The 13,007-nt window shown below is 39.0% G+C and overlaps 1 protein-coding gene across 4 annotated transcripts in view; it reads left to right on the forward strand.

Moving 5' to 3' along the window:
* Positions 1-13,007, forward strand: part of LOC149252460 (anthranilate synthase alpha subunit 1, chloroplastic-like) — a 504,560-nt gene that overhangs the window by 424,484 nt on the left and 67,069 nt on the right. The window lies entirely within an intron of this gene.

Raw genomic sequence — 13,007 nt, forward strand, 5'->3', positions numbered from 1 at the left:
CTCTACCCCTTATCATTATGGCTATTACCCTGGTTCTTAGGGACATTGGTTTCCCCATCACACCAAAAAGGGAACCCTTGCACATCCTAACCGTTGGTGGGCGATGAAATGCCCCACAGTTAAGGGGGTAATAATTGTTATACATCATTCACAACATGCTCGTATTTTCTAGACCTTCGAGCATGAATACAAAGAAAAATCAAGAAAAAGCAAAAGGAAAATAAAGAAGGGTGGAAAAAAAAGGCCGGGGTAACTCTGATTGCTCCCTCCTCACATATGTACACTCAATATGTGGACTTCCTCTTATTGCTACTCCTTTACCCATGGCATATGGCCCTGAGACACCTTTATCCCCATTCCATTCCATTGTTATTCACATGCATCCTATTGATTGAAGGATGTACCAGGGGCTAGGCACACGCAGTAGGGTTGTTTATTGGCCTCTCCTACCTAGGGAGGTAACACTATTATGAGATCAAAGCCCCATATTTGGAAAAGAAGACCTATATGAAGTCTCAATTTGCCCTTGTTTAATAAGCTTGGTTCACTTAGATGCACTAATGAATCATGATTAATTGTATGTAATGATGAAGATGCAACACTGGAAATTGTGTGTGATTGGCAGGTGGTTTCCATCATGGGAAAGGGCAATTCAACTGGAGCCCAGGCCCACTAGAGGAGCATCATGACACCCTATAGGTGAAGCGTTGATGTTGAAATTCTTGAGTTCTATGCTGTACCAATCACTTATTACAAAACTTCTTTATGTTGCAATATTAGATAAGCAATTGTAGATAGAACATAAATCAAATGCACAATAGAAGACAACCGAGAACCAAATGAGATGCAAAGAATTTAGGTCCAATGACCAGGGAAAGACCCTACCAGATTCTTCTTCTATTAGAAATCATTTGTTCAACAAAGATACAAAGTACAATGAGAGATCAAGAGAATGAGTAATTTCACCCAAACCTAAACAAGCTGTAGAATGAAAATCACTGGTAGCAGCAATAGATGCACACATTGAATCAACCTTCCCTTCAACTGAATCAACACTGAAGCACTAAATCAACCTTGGCTCACCAAGTTATGCTCTTACTCTCCAAGTCTCTTGCTCACAATATTCTTCAACTCTCTCTCAAGTTGAAATTCTTCTTTCACAATGCACAAGTAGTGAGAGGAGAAAGAATGAGGCACATATATATGAGAGGAGAAAGAATGAGGCACATATATATGAGAGGAGCAACGTATCCATGCCATAAAGGAGGAGTAACTCGCATGTTAAGAGGGAGAGTAACATATGCTCATTTAAGAAATGTAACTCATGCCATTAAGAACGCATGCCTTTACAATTTATGATTTTAATTGCCACTGTAACATATGCATTAAAGAGTTCGTAAGAGGAATATTTTATGACATGCTTTTATTGAGTGTAAGAGAATATTTTATGATGTGCTTTAATGAGTGTAAGAGAGTGTAAGAGCATTAATGAGTGTAAAAGGAATATGCCATGCCAATAATTGTTGGAAAATGTAACTATGTTCAGTCTTCAATAATGTACTTGAGTCATCATGTAATGTACTTGTCAAAAGAATAAAGAAAATTATTATTATTGTGACTTATTAAAGCATGGGTTTCATGCTTGGGTCCCCATGTTTTAGGTCAAAGTCCCCATTGTGGACTTCTAGGATTTATTATGAGTCTATAGAGTTACTGTACATTTAAGGAGACCCTTCTTGGGCTTTTGAATCATGTAAAAAGGTTAAGTATTGAGTCAAATATGAATTAGGTAACCTCCATACCATGTCGGCCTAAGAGAAGATCAAGTCAGCCTAAGGACCCTATTTGAACCTACAAGAAGCCTATAAAAGGAAGGTCATCGAATTCATTTGGAGCATCATTCTCTCATCAAGTTCAAATTCTCTTGTAGCTGGGAAGAAGTGCGAAAATCTCTTGTTGTTGGGCAGAAGTGTGAAGTTCTCTTGTAGTTGGGAAAAGGTGCGAAGTCTGTTGCCGGGAAGTTGAAGTGAATGCGAGTTTGGGGAAGGCTAAGGAGACAAGGAAAATCGAAATTTTGGTGTCTCTCTCTCTGTTTCGTGTCCTAGATTGGGAGATCGAAGTCTTCAAAGTTTCACTGTTGCCGGAAGTTGCTAGTTTCCGTAAGTTGCTACATAGTCAAAGTTGCTGGGAAGAGGTTGAAATTCTGGGAGGTTGACTTGGTGTGGAGGGAAGGTCTAGTCTTGGTATAGGGTGAAGAGTCTCAAAGAATACTATTGAAAGGAAGAGTTATCTTGACTGGGTTTTCCCCTTGAGGGGGGTTTTGCCCTGGCATGTTCCTACACCTAGTGTCTATTGTTTTATGTACTACTGCTTTTGGTAATTCCTTGATGAACTAAAGAAAGAAGATATAAGGAATCATAATAATAAGAAACATCACAAGTAATTATCAAAAACAAGAAAATATTTTCTGCCTTTCTAATTTTCTAACATGGTATCAGAGCTTTGGTGAAAAATGAAGAAAAAGGCAGTCTCAAGCACTTGATCCATTCATAGGTACTATCTCAGGGAAGGAGTCTATTATATTCAAGGAAGATGTCTAACTCAATCAAGGGTGAGAACGAACTTGAAGGAGGATCTAACTTCAGATCCTGGAAAAAGAGGATAGGCCTAATCCTCGAGAAGAACAAGGTGCTAGATTTGGTAAAAGGAAATGTAAAGAAGCCCATAGAAGAAGCCAGTGATGCCGACAAAGAAAAATTCAGGGACTTAGAATTGGTGGCTATGACTCTGATGGTATAAGAGATAAAAGACAATCATGTCCCATTCATAGCTAACATTGATCATGCTCATGAAATGTATGAAGCCTTGTCAAAGCTATTCACTATTAAGAACATTGGTCAAGTAGCAAGTTTGAAGAATGAGTTGAGGACTACGAAGATGACTAAAGAAGATACTGTGGCAACCTTCTTTGTGAAGATAGCTAGCTCAAAGATGATCTCTTGGCCATATATGAGATTGTTCCAGACAAAGAACTAGTGATCACTGCACTATTAGGATTGCCACCCTCTTGGGGTGCATTTGTTGCAGGTCTCAACAGTTGGAATGTAGCTCCCACCTTTGAAGAATTATGGATTGCCTGTAGTCAGGAAGAATTAAGGATCTCAATGGTTGCCAATCCTGAAGGAGTATAAAATTCTTATGTTGCTCATCATAAAGGAAAGAGATCCAAGGGACTGAGGAAGAAAGTTGACATGTCCAAGAAAGAGTGCTATAAATGTCATAAGAAGGGTCACTACAAGAGTGTTTGTCTCGAGAATCCAAAGAATAAGAAGAGAGGAAGGGATCAAGCCAACCTTGCCGTAGAAGGAGACTCAAAGAAAGTCAAGCCCGAAGAACCCGACATTAGGGACTTACACTATTAAGTCCTTTGCTTGTAGCTTTACATATCTTGTTTTAGATGTTTTAGAATTTACAGGTTTTAAACATATTTTGGACAAGGCATTTTTGTATTGTTTTTAAGTTTATAGGTTTCCCTCAAGCTTTGGAGGGAGCTCCCAATAACTCCCAAAGATAAGTATTTCATGTATTTTCAGATTTGGGTTCATGTACTCATTTAGTTTTGATTATATTAAATACTAATCACCGTTCTCCATTTATTGTCTTGATTAGGAAAACATCTGCAAGGAGGATCTCTCAAGAAAAGGTTAGTCAAGAAACAATTGTATGCTTTGAATACATTGATTGAAAAGATTATTCATTTGATGATATATTACTAGCTTTGTTATGACTAGTTGTATTGAACCTTAGTGATTCTTGCTTGGGTGATTCATCTCTTCATAAATCTACCCACCCCACTCATATTCTTAATTGACTATATAGAACCCTAGACAAGTTCTGGAAAACCCTAACTGAAGGGTATGCTATTGTGAATCTCTGAAAGCCTAAACTACTTAGGGATATTGTGAAATGTTAGTTGAAGTTTTATTGATGATGTCATGTTTGAGATTTTGGTATGATCAGGAAATCCTAACTTGTTAGGATTGATTGATAAGGTGTAAAATTCCGGAACCTTTGAAGTTTTTGGTAATGTAGGGTTTGCTATGTTTCTACATTGGAACCCTAGCTCATTGGGGTTTGGTGGAATGTGTGAGCAAAGCCCTTATATTGTCTTAGAAATGGTTTCCTTCATATGTGTGTGTTTGTTTGATCAAACCCTAGTGTAATCAAGATTGTTGTGTGTCTAACTCTTATGATATTTGTGAAGTTGGGTTTGACTAACACATCATATGAAATGTATTTGCATGATGAAATCTAGGCATATATAGATACGTCCTTTTGGTTTGGTCTAGATCAAATGTATTAATGTTGTTGGACATATGATATGCTTATGTGGTTATGAATTCCTATATGTGTTGACCTAGTCAATGATGGTCATAAGTTTTTAATGGAAGTCCTTGTCAGAAATTCTAGGATATTGATAACTGGAAATCTAGGGTGTTGTAGCTAAACCCTAGTGAAGTTAATTTATCTAGTATGTGAAATATAACAATCTGAAATCGATTGAATGATTGTTGAAAATAAAAATCGAGGGTCTTGCAATTAAATCCTAGTAGTAACCTTGTCTAGTGTGAAATGTAACAATCTGAGATCTTTGTATTTAATGATTGTTGAGATTGTGGAAATGGAATTCTAGGGTTTTGGAGTTAAACCTTAGTCAAAGTAAAATCTTTGAAATATGATGATTTGAGATTTGTGTAAGATTGCTGGAATTGTGAAAATTGGAATCCTAGGGTTTTGAAGTTGAACCTTAGTTGAAGTAGAAATTTCTGATGAATGTTGACTATATGATAATTTGAGATTTGTGAAAGATTGCTGAAATTTGAATTTTTGGTTGAGATTGATGATTGATCGGAAATCTAGGGTTTGCAATTAACCCTAGTAGCAGTTGGTCAGATTAGTGACTGAATGATGGTTGATTGAAAATCTAGGGGTTGGAATTAACCCTAGTGGAAGCTGGTCAAGTTAATGACTAAGCTGTAATTGACTTTGATTGATTTGTTTGTATGAAATCTAGGATTTGTATGAATCCCTAGTGAGAAGTATGTCATGTGTATTTTGAGAGGGTGATAGATGCTTTTATAGATCTATCTGTGTTGTGAATTGTTTCTAGGGTTGGCTATATGTTGAAGAAATGTATGCCATACCTTTGGAAGGAACATTGAAACCCTAGCAAGATGTTGAAGAGTATATGTCTCTTGTTTATAATTAAGTCTGGGTATTTGATATGAATAAAGTTGAAATGCTTTCGTGTTGTGATATGGCCAACATCGTGCTTCTATAGATTTGGTTGTCCTTGCTATTGAAGTTGTGCAGGTACACAATCTTCAACTTGGTGAAGATGTTCGTTAATGTGATAAGCATGATGAGGTTGATGATAACCTTGATGAAATAGTTGGAAGCCACGAAAGATTCTCCGATGAGGAAGAAGCTGATCTCCCAGTGGAAGCATGAATAGAAGAGATCTCCCTAAGATTAAGAGGGAGTCCGGATAAAGAGGTGCTTCCTAGTTGAGAAGGAGGGCATAGCTTGGTACTAATTAAAGAATGAATTTCAGAGGATATGTTGTGGCATGTGAAGTAGGAAGTAAAACATATGATTAAGGAATCCTCTGTCAAAGATTCAGTTGATAGTCCTACTATGGAAAGTTGAGGAGCAACATCTGTTGTCTCTATGACGCCGAAGGTTTGTATTTGATTATGTACCTGTGAAAGTATATTGTTGATTGGGGTTGTGTTTGTACAGGTGAATCTATCGAAGTATTTGATAGCATGCTGGTTGCCGATCAGTTTGATTGGGAGAGATTGGTCTTTCTTGATGTGCTGGATGAAGGGTTGTTGAGGCTTTGTGAGTGAAGCATTGCCTTTGAGGACATTTGACCGACACATTGTGTTGATGTCTAGAAGTTGGAAATGCAGTGTTGATCATTGAGCTCTGTTTTGGATACACACTTGGATTTTTGGGTTGATGGTTAGCAAGTAAGCCTGAGGGTACCTAAAGGGGCTGAAAGCTTGAGTCCATCTTCGTCCCACTTGGATAGATTGCCTTGTCCTGGAATCTAGTCCATGACATTGCGGTGCCTAAACTATTGAGTGACTGTTTGGATAGATTGCCCTGGTCAGGAATCTAGTCCATGGCATTGCGGTGCCTAAAGTTCTTTATGGTTCATATAGTTTGAGATCTTCCATTGTATTTGTACATTATGAATACATCCCTAGTTAAGAGGGAGTGTTGGAAAATGTAACTATGTTCGGTCTTCAATAATGTACTTGAGTCATCATGTAATGTACTTGTCAAAAGAATAAAGAAAATATTTTTTATCATTATTATTGTGACTTATTAAAGCGTGGGTTTCATGCTTGGGTCACCATGTTTTAGGTCAAAGTCCCCATTGTGGACTTCTAGGATTTTCTGAGTCTATAGAGTTATTGTACATTTAAATAGACCCTTCTTGGGCTTTTGAATCATGTAAAAAAGGTTAAGTATTGAGTCAAATATGAATTATGTAACCTCCACACCATGTCGGCCTAAGAGAAGATCAAGTCGGAATAAGTTCCCTATTCGACCCCACAAGAAGCTTATAAAAGGAAGGTCATCAAATTCATTCGGAGCATCATTCTCTCATCAAGTTCGAATTCTCTTGTAGTTAGGAAGAAGTGCGAAAATCTCATGTTGCTGGGTAGAAGTGCGAAGTTCTCTTGTATCTAGGAAAAGGTGCGAACTCTGTTGCTGGGAAGCTGAAGTGAATGCGAGTTTGGGGAAGGCCAAGGAGACAAGGAAAATAGAAATTATGGTCTCTCTCTCTCTCTCTCTCTCTCTATTTCGTGTCATGGATTGGGAGATCAAAGTCTTCAAAGTTTAACTGTTGCCATAAGCTGGCAGTTGTCGTAAGTTGCTGTATAGTCGAAGTTGCTGGGAAGAGGTTGAAATTCTGGGAGGCTGACTTGGTTTGGAGGGAAGGTCTGGTCTTAGTCTAGGGTGAAGAGTCTCAAAGAATACTATTGAAAGGAAGAATTATCTTGATTGGGTTTTCCCCTCGAGGGGGGTTTGCCGTGGCATGTGCCTATATCCGGTGTCTATTGTTTTATGTATTGCTGCTTTTGGTAATTGCTTGATGAACTAAAGAAAGAAGATATAAAGAATCGTAATAATAAGAAACATCACAAGTAATTATCAAGAACAAGAATTTTTTTTTTGCCTTTCCGATTTTCTAATAATAATGAGTGTAAGAGAACATTATTGAGAACCATGATTGAGTGACTTGGGTTTCTTTTTAATAATAATATCAGAAGAATAATAATATTATTATTAATGATAATATTGATGATTAAGCTGAAAGTGACCTATTTGGATTGATTGATGATCAGAAGGGCTTTTCCATCAACAATAGTTGATTACCAATTGGTGCAAGGTGATTTACTATTTTTGAAAGTCATACTTTTAGACTTTCAATTTTTAGGAATTCTATTTGTAAATATTCTATTTTTAGAGATTCTACTTTTAGGCTTTCTATTTTAAGAAATTCGTCCCTGAGCTGCCAAATTTTCAAAAATTGAGAGCCATGGGACTCCTATCACTTGCAGAGTAGCACACCTTCAACACCACAATACTTTGTACTTTGCCCCACATTATTCATGAGGTGATGCAATTGGACCAGTGTGGCCCATCCGGCTTAGCAATGATCTGAGGCCCATATGAGTGTTGGGTTGTGTTATATTCTTTCCACGACTAGCCCATGTAGTGAACTGGGGGGTTAGAGGGGGGTGGAGCCCCCCCTTCATTGCGCTGATTGCGCAATGGGGGGGTCACAGGGCGGGTGGGTAGCCTCGCGGTAGCGCCCCGGGAAATTTTTTTTTGGACCCTATATTAGGTTGGGCAGACCTACGTATGGTTTTCGGTTCATGATTTTGGACGGGATGGTTTTCGGTCCATGGTTTTGGACGCGATGGTTTTGGGTCCATGATATTGGATGCTTCGACATGTATAAATATGTATTGTAACATTGAAAGGAACATAATGAAAAATCAAGCTGGTAGTCCCGGTTTTGGGATCCAGGGGAAAATCTCTGTGTATATGTGTTTTATGTGTTATGCTCTCACATTGTTTATTTTCTGTGTTTTAGAATTCGAATGTAGGTAATTTCTGTACGGGGTTAAAATCTACAATGAGGTTTGTCTCACCCCTTGAGACATGGGAGAGCTAACACTATCCTTTGAGCTCTCAAGGTTGGAGCAAAACCAGGGTATTGTATCACCAGGAGACCCATAAGCTCGATTTTGTGCCCAAACACAACACTGGGGTCCACATGATGATTTGCTTGGAAATCTAGGGGCCAACCCCTAGAGTATTATTTTTGGAGCCCTCTTCACTCAGCGTGGCACTAGAGGGGCCCAACACATGCCCTCAAGAGGCCCACACATGGATGATTTCAGCATTTTGACCTTCATCTGGGCGATTTCTTATTATTTTACATTCGCTATGACGTTGGCTTGTAACCTCACTTAGTTTTGCCCATCATTTTACAACTATTAGGGAAATTTAGGCTAAACTAGAGTTCATTAGACGTATAAATTAGAGAAGAGAATTTGATCCTCTCATCATCACTTGGAGGATTCAAACCTCATAAGAGAATTCACACTTGTTCCTTCTTGGCTATTGGAGATTCTTTGAATGCATTTTGATGTTTGGAAGCTATTTTGATTGTCTTTGGAGCTATTTCTTTAGTGAATGGATGGATATACTACATGTTATCTTGTAAGTTCCTATTGTTGAAGATTATCATTTTTACTTTGTCTAATGTATGGAATTGCTTCTTCTAGATTATGCTTGATTGTGCCCTAATTTGTTGAAAATAAATTTTAAAGGCTATCTAGTTGAGAATTGCATAGGTTACTCAACATGTAATGAATGTTTGTAGTGAAGGAATTCTTATAATTCTCCATCATACTCCATTTATCATTGAGTGGGTAAATGTTGGGATATTGATACCTAGGGCATCAAATTTCGACCTCCTTTACATTAAATTTGGCTTATCTATCACATCCTTGACTTCATATGCCTAAAGGACAAGGAACTAGTCCAAGTCTTTGGCAATCATTCTAAAATTTTCTCCATAAATTTCTCTCCTTAAATTTGGTTCTTTTAAGGCTAGGGTGAAAATGTAGTGCTTGCAGCGAAATTTTAGGGAGGAGACTTTTTGGTGATTTGAGAGCCTAAACATCAAGAGATAGGTCTTTGGTGGGGCATCTACTCAAATTTCATACATAAAATCTATTATCCTAGGTGTCATTCCAAGAGGGAAACCCTAGTCTCTTTTGCCCTCAACTTGAGGACTTTCTTGAGGGTTTCATGAGCCTTGGCTTAGTTAAATATCATTTTAAGAAACCCTTTCCCTTGATCCTTGACCTTACCTTGTGATACCTATCACCATAAAAAATCTCGAAACCCTAGGTCTTGAGCCTTCTTTTTTAGGACTTTTCTTTGAGAGTGTTTTTCCTCTTTGAAGCCTTGAACCATTATTGAGTCTCTTTCTTGAATGAGCTCTAGCTTGATCACTTTGTGCCTTATACTTAGCATATCTATTTTAAGTGATCTCCCTCCTACCAGGATTCCTCCCATCAATGAAAGTCTATAAAGAGCAGGTGTTTTTGGCTGAGGTGACATTGGGCCTCTACACCATTGTTAGCACTTTGTCTAGCTATTGTTTTGTAGGGTTTCCCTCTCCAAGGCCTGCTAGGTTTTGTGGTAACAATCCCATAGGCTGAACGATTATTTTTTTGCTATTTGGTTTTTCCTAGCAAGAAGTACTTCCTCAAGTAGGCTATAGAAGGTTAGTTAAAGTTGTTTTCTGATATTTGTGTAGTGTTGCTTTTGTTGGGCAATGTGGAGGTTACCTTGTAAGTTTTTTAAAGGAATGAAAATATTATTTGAAGGAGTAATTACCTATGCATGTGTGAACTTATTCTTTATGCTTCCACTATTTAATTTTTAACTATTGTATGATTGATGTTATGGTCTAAAAATTAATTCAATGTTGTTAAAATTGGCAACAAGGGCCAAACTCCATGTGGGTCATCTTATTTATGGCAATTGATATTTTTCTTGGATTCCCCTCATCGAGAGGTGTAGGATTGATCTAAAGATCATCCCATTCTGACAAGTATTCATGGAGATATGAATTTATTTATGTTATGTGACAATTCGTCAAGGTCAGCCAGCAACCAAATTAACCTCACTTGTCCTCCACGTTTTAGTATAAATAGAGGTGCCTTGCAAGTCATTTTACACACACCTCTTGTGATCTCTTCCTTTCCACTTGTCTTTGGGTTTTGGTGGGAGGAGAGATCCTAAGAGTATAAGCTGCCCTAAGAAAAAGATGCCCTAGCTCTACGCTGTCGTGGAGAAGCTTAAACGCTGCCATAGAGAAGGCTCTATGCTATAGAGAAGCTTAACGCTCGTATGGAGAAGCCCTAACCGCTGGCCTAATGATGCCCTAACGAACACGCAGTCATGAAGGCAAGAAGCCCTAACGCAGTGAGGGAAGAAGGTGATATCACAACAAGGAAGTGAGTCCTAAGTAAAGACTTCTAGACGCAGTCCAAAAAGGAGAATCTATCCTTACCATTGTTTTAAAAGCCGGCCGGCTCGGAACTGACTCCGCCGAGTTGGTCCGAGTCGGAAAAAAATTTGCAACCCGGCCTCTGAACCAATTTGGCTGGCCGGGTTAAGACCGAGCCGACTCGACCGAGCCTGTATCAACCCGGCCGGGTCACGGACAGCGGCCAGTAAACCCATAAAACTGCTTTTTTTTATGTTTTTGCTGAGTGTGGGGGACTCCTTGGGCTTCCTTGTTTGACTCATGGGTTTCCCTGTCTGACTTTGATCCCTAGCATAAAGTAACGTGACATTCTCCTTAATCTTCATTTTCTTTCTTTTACTTAAATTTTTAACATTACGATGAAATGACTCAAGATGTTTGAGAGTGGTTCCGACCTCATTGGATTTCATATGGAGAAAGTAGAATTTTAGATTTCATTCAAAATCCAATAGACTTACCAGTTTTTCAGGATTTCAGGATTGGGGGATTGCAATGTTTCCATTGAATTTTATCATGTATTAGGGTATGGAACTTGTATTTAATCAAGAGCACCAATCCCTCTATGTACCTTGATGTTAGTGACATTGGTTGTCGAACTCCTCCGGGATTCGCTCCCAAACTGGGAGCTTCTGAAAATGTCGCTCCCGCTCACGTTTTCACTCCCACTCCCCGCTTTCTCTCCCGCTTCCAAGTAACACTGAGCCAGATGATGTTGGCAACTCTAGTAGTAGAGGCCATTTCTAGCTTCCTTGGTTATGTGTTTTTGTTTTGATCTCTATATCATCATCCTGTATGTATTGGACAGTGCATTGGGTTCCATTTTGATATAATGGATATATTCATGAGCTTACTTTGATCATATGTTGTCTTCTATCTATATTCTAATGCTGTGTGTTTGGAAACATGAATGAAAATCTTTAAAATTATGTGTTTTTATAAAAAATAAATATTCAATGTATTTTTTACAACAACCAAGTCATTGAAATTGAGCCGGCCGAGTCAATACCGAGTCGAAGTCGGAGTCGGAGTCGACCCTCGGCCGAGTTGGAGTTGAAGTCGGAGTTTTAAAACATTGATCCTTATCCTAGCCGCAGTGAGGAAGTGTCTTAGCCACAAAATTCTGGCCGCAGTCTTGGCCCTAAACACAATCTTCTATCCGCAATCTTTGAAGAGACTTGTGCCCTAACTGCAGTCAGTTCAAGCCCTAACCGTAGTCATAATGTTGGCCCTCATACGCTGTTCAAAGGGTCCTCAATCCGCTATCCTAAGGACATGTCTATACGCTCTTCTAAAGAGACCTAGCCACAATTGTGTGTGTGCCCTAGTATCTGTCCAAATGCATCCTAAAGTCTGGCCTTATTCTACAATAAGAGAAGGATTCTATGCTGCCCCAAACGCAGTCATCATGCTGAGTATTGCAGTGTAGTGATGATGGACATGGTGTGATAGGTGACAGCATGATGAGGGCAGCATGGTGCAGTATGGTGCAATGCAATGGATGCAACATGATGCATTGCAGCAGCTTGAAGATGATGGGTGCAACAACATGATGTGTAAGTAGTGCAGCAACAAGAATGTATTGTGTGAAAATTCTATCACTGCAGCAGCTGATTTACTTTTCCTACTTATTTCATCATAAGTTATTCATGAAATTACTTCAACAAACATTAAAATAATTACTGCTGTAGATATCACACCGTAATACAGAAACAAACATATGCACACATTGACATAGTTATTTTGAACTAATGTCCCTGGAAAAGTCCAATGTGGGAAAACCAGTGCAGCAAGGGAAGATTTTATTATTTAGCAATTTTCTAGTACAACAGGGTGACAAACTGGCTTACCCACAGATAGACAAATTTCTAGCACTTCTTTTGAAACCCTCTGCATTAGCCTGAAACCCTCTGTGTCAGCCTGAAACCCTCTGCGTCAACCTACTGAGGCTCTGCGTAGCCTCTCTGGCCTTCTGCGTCACTCCTGCAGCCTCTGCGTGGATGATGCAGGCCCTTCTAGCTCTATGAAGTCTCTGCTAGCCTCTGTGTGGCTTCTTCTGGCTCTGCGTCTGCCTCTTCTGCCTCTGTGCTGATCTCACGTTTCTCTGTTCCATACTTGCTGCCTCCTGACTGCTCTCCAAACCACTGGTTCAATTTCTCAGCAAATTCCACTCCAGAAATTGAACTGACTTGTATCCCTCAGTGTGTCCTCCATGTGACCCTCAAGCCTCCTCTTATACTTTTCTCGTTGATAAATCAACGGCCGAGATTAAGTCCCTAATCAACAACTAAGATTAGATCTGGCTTGATCCATGTCTTTTGGACCATTCTAACACAAATTCATATTAATACACATT

This window comes from Pinus tabuliformis, chromosome 7, assembly GCF_031772625.1.
Source record: "Pinus tabuliformis cultivar Carrire ecotype Pingquan chromosome 7, CPIR1, whole genome shotgun sequence".
In the NCBI taxonomy this organism is placed as follows: domain Eukaryota; kingdom Viridiplantae; phylum Streptophyta; class Pinopsida; order Pinales; family Pinaceae; genus Pinus; species Pinus tabuliformis.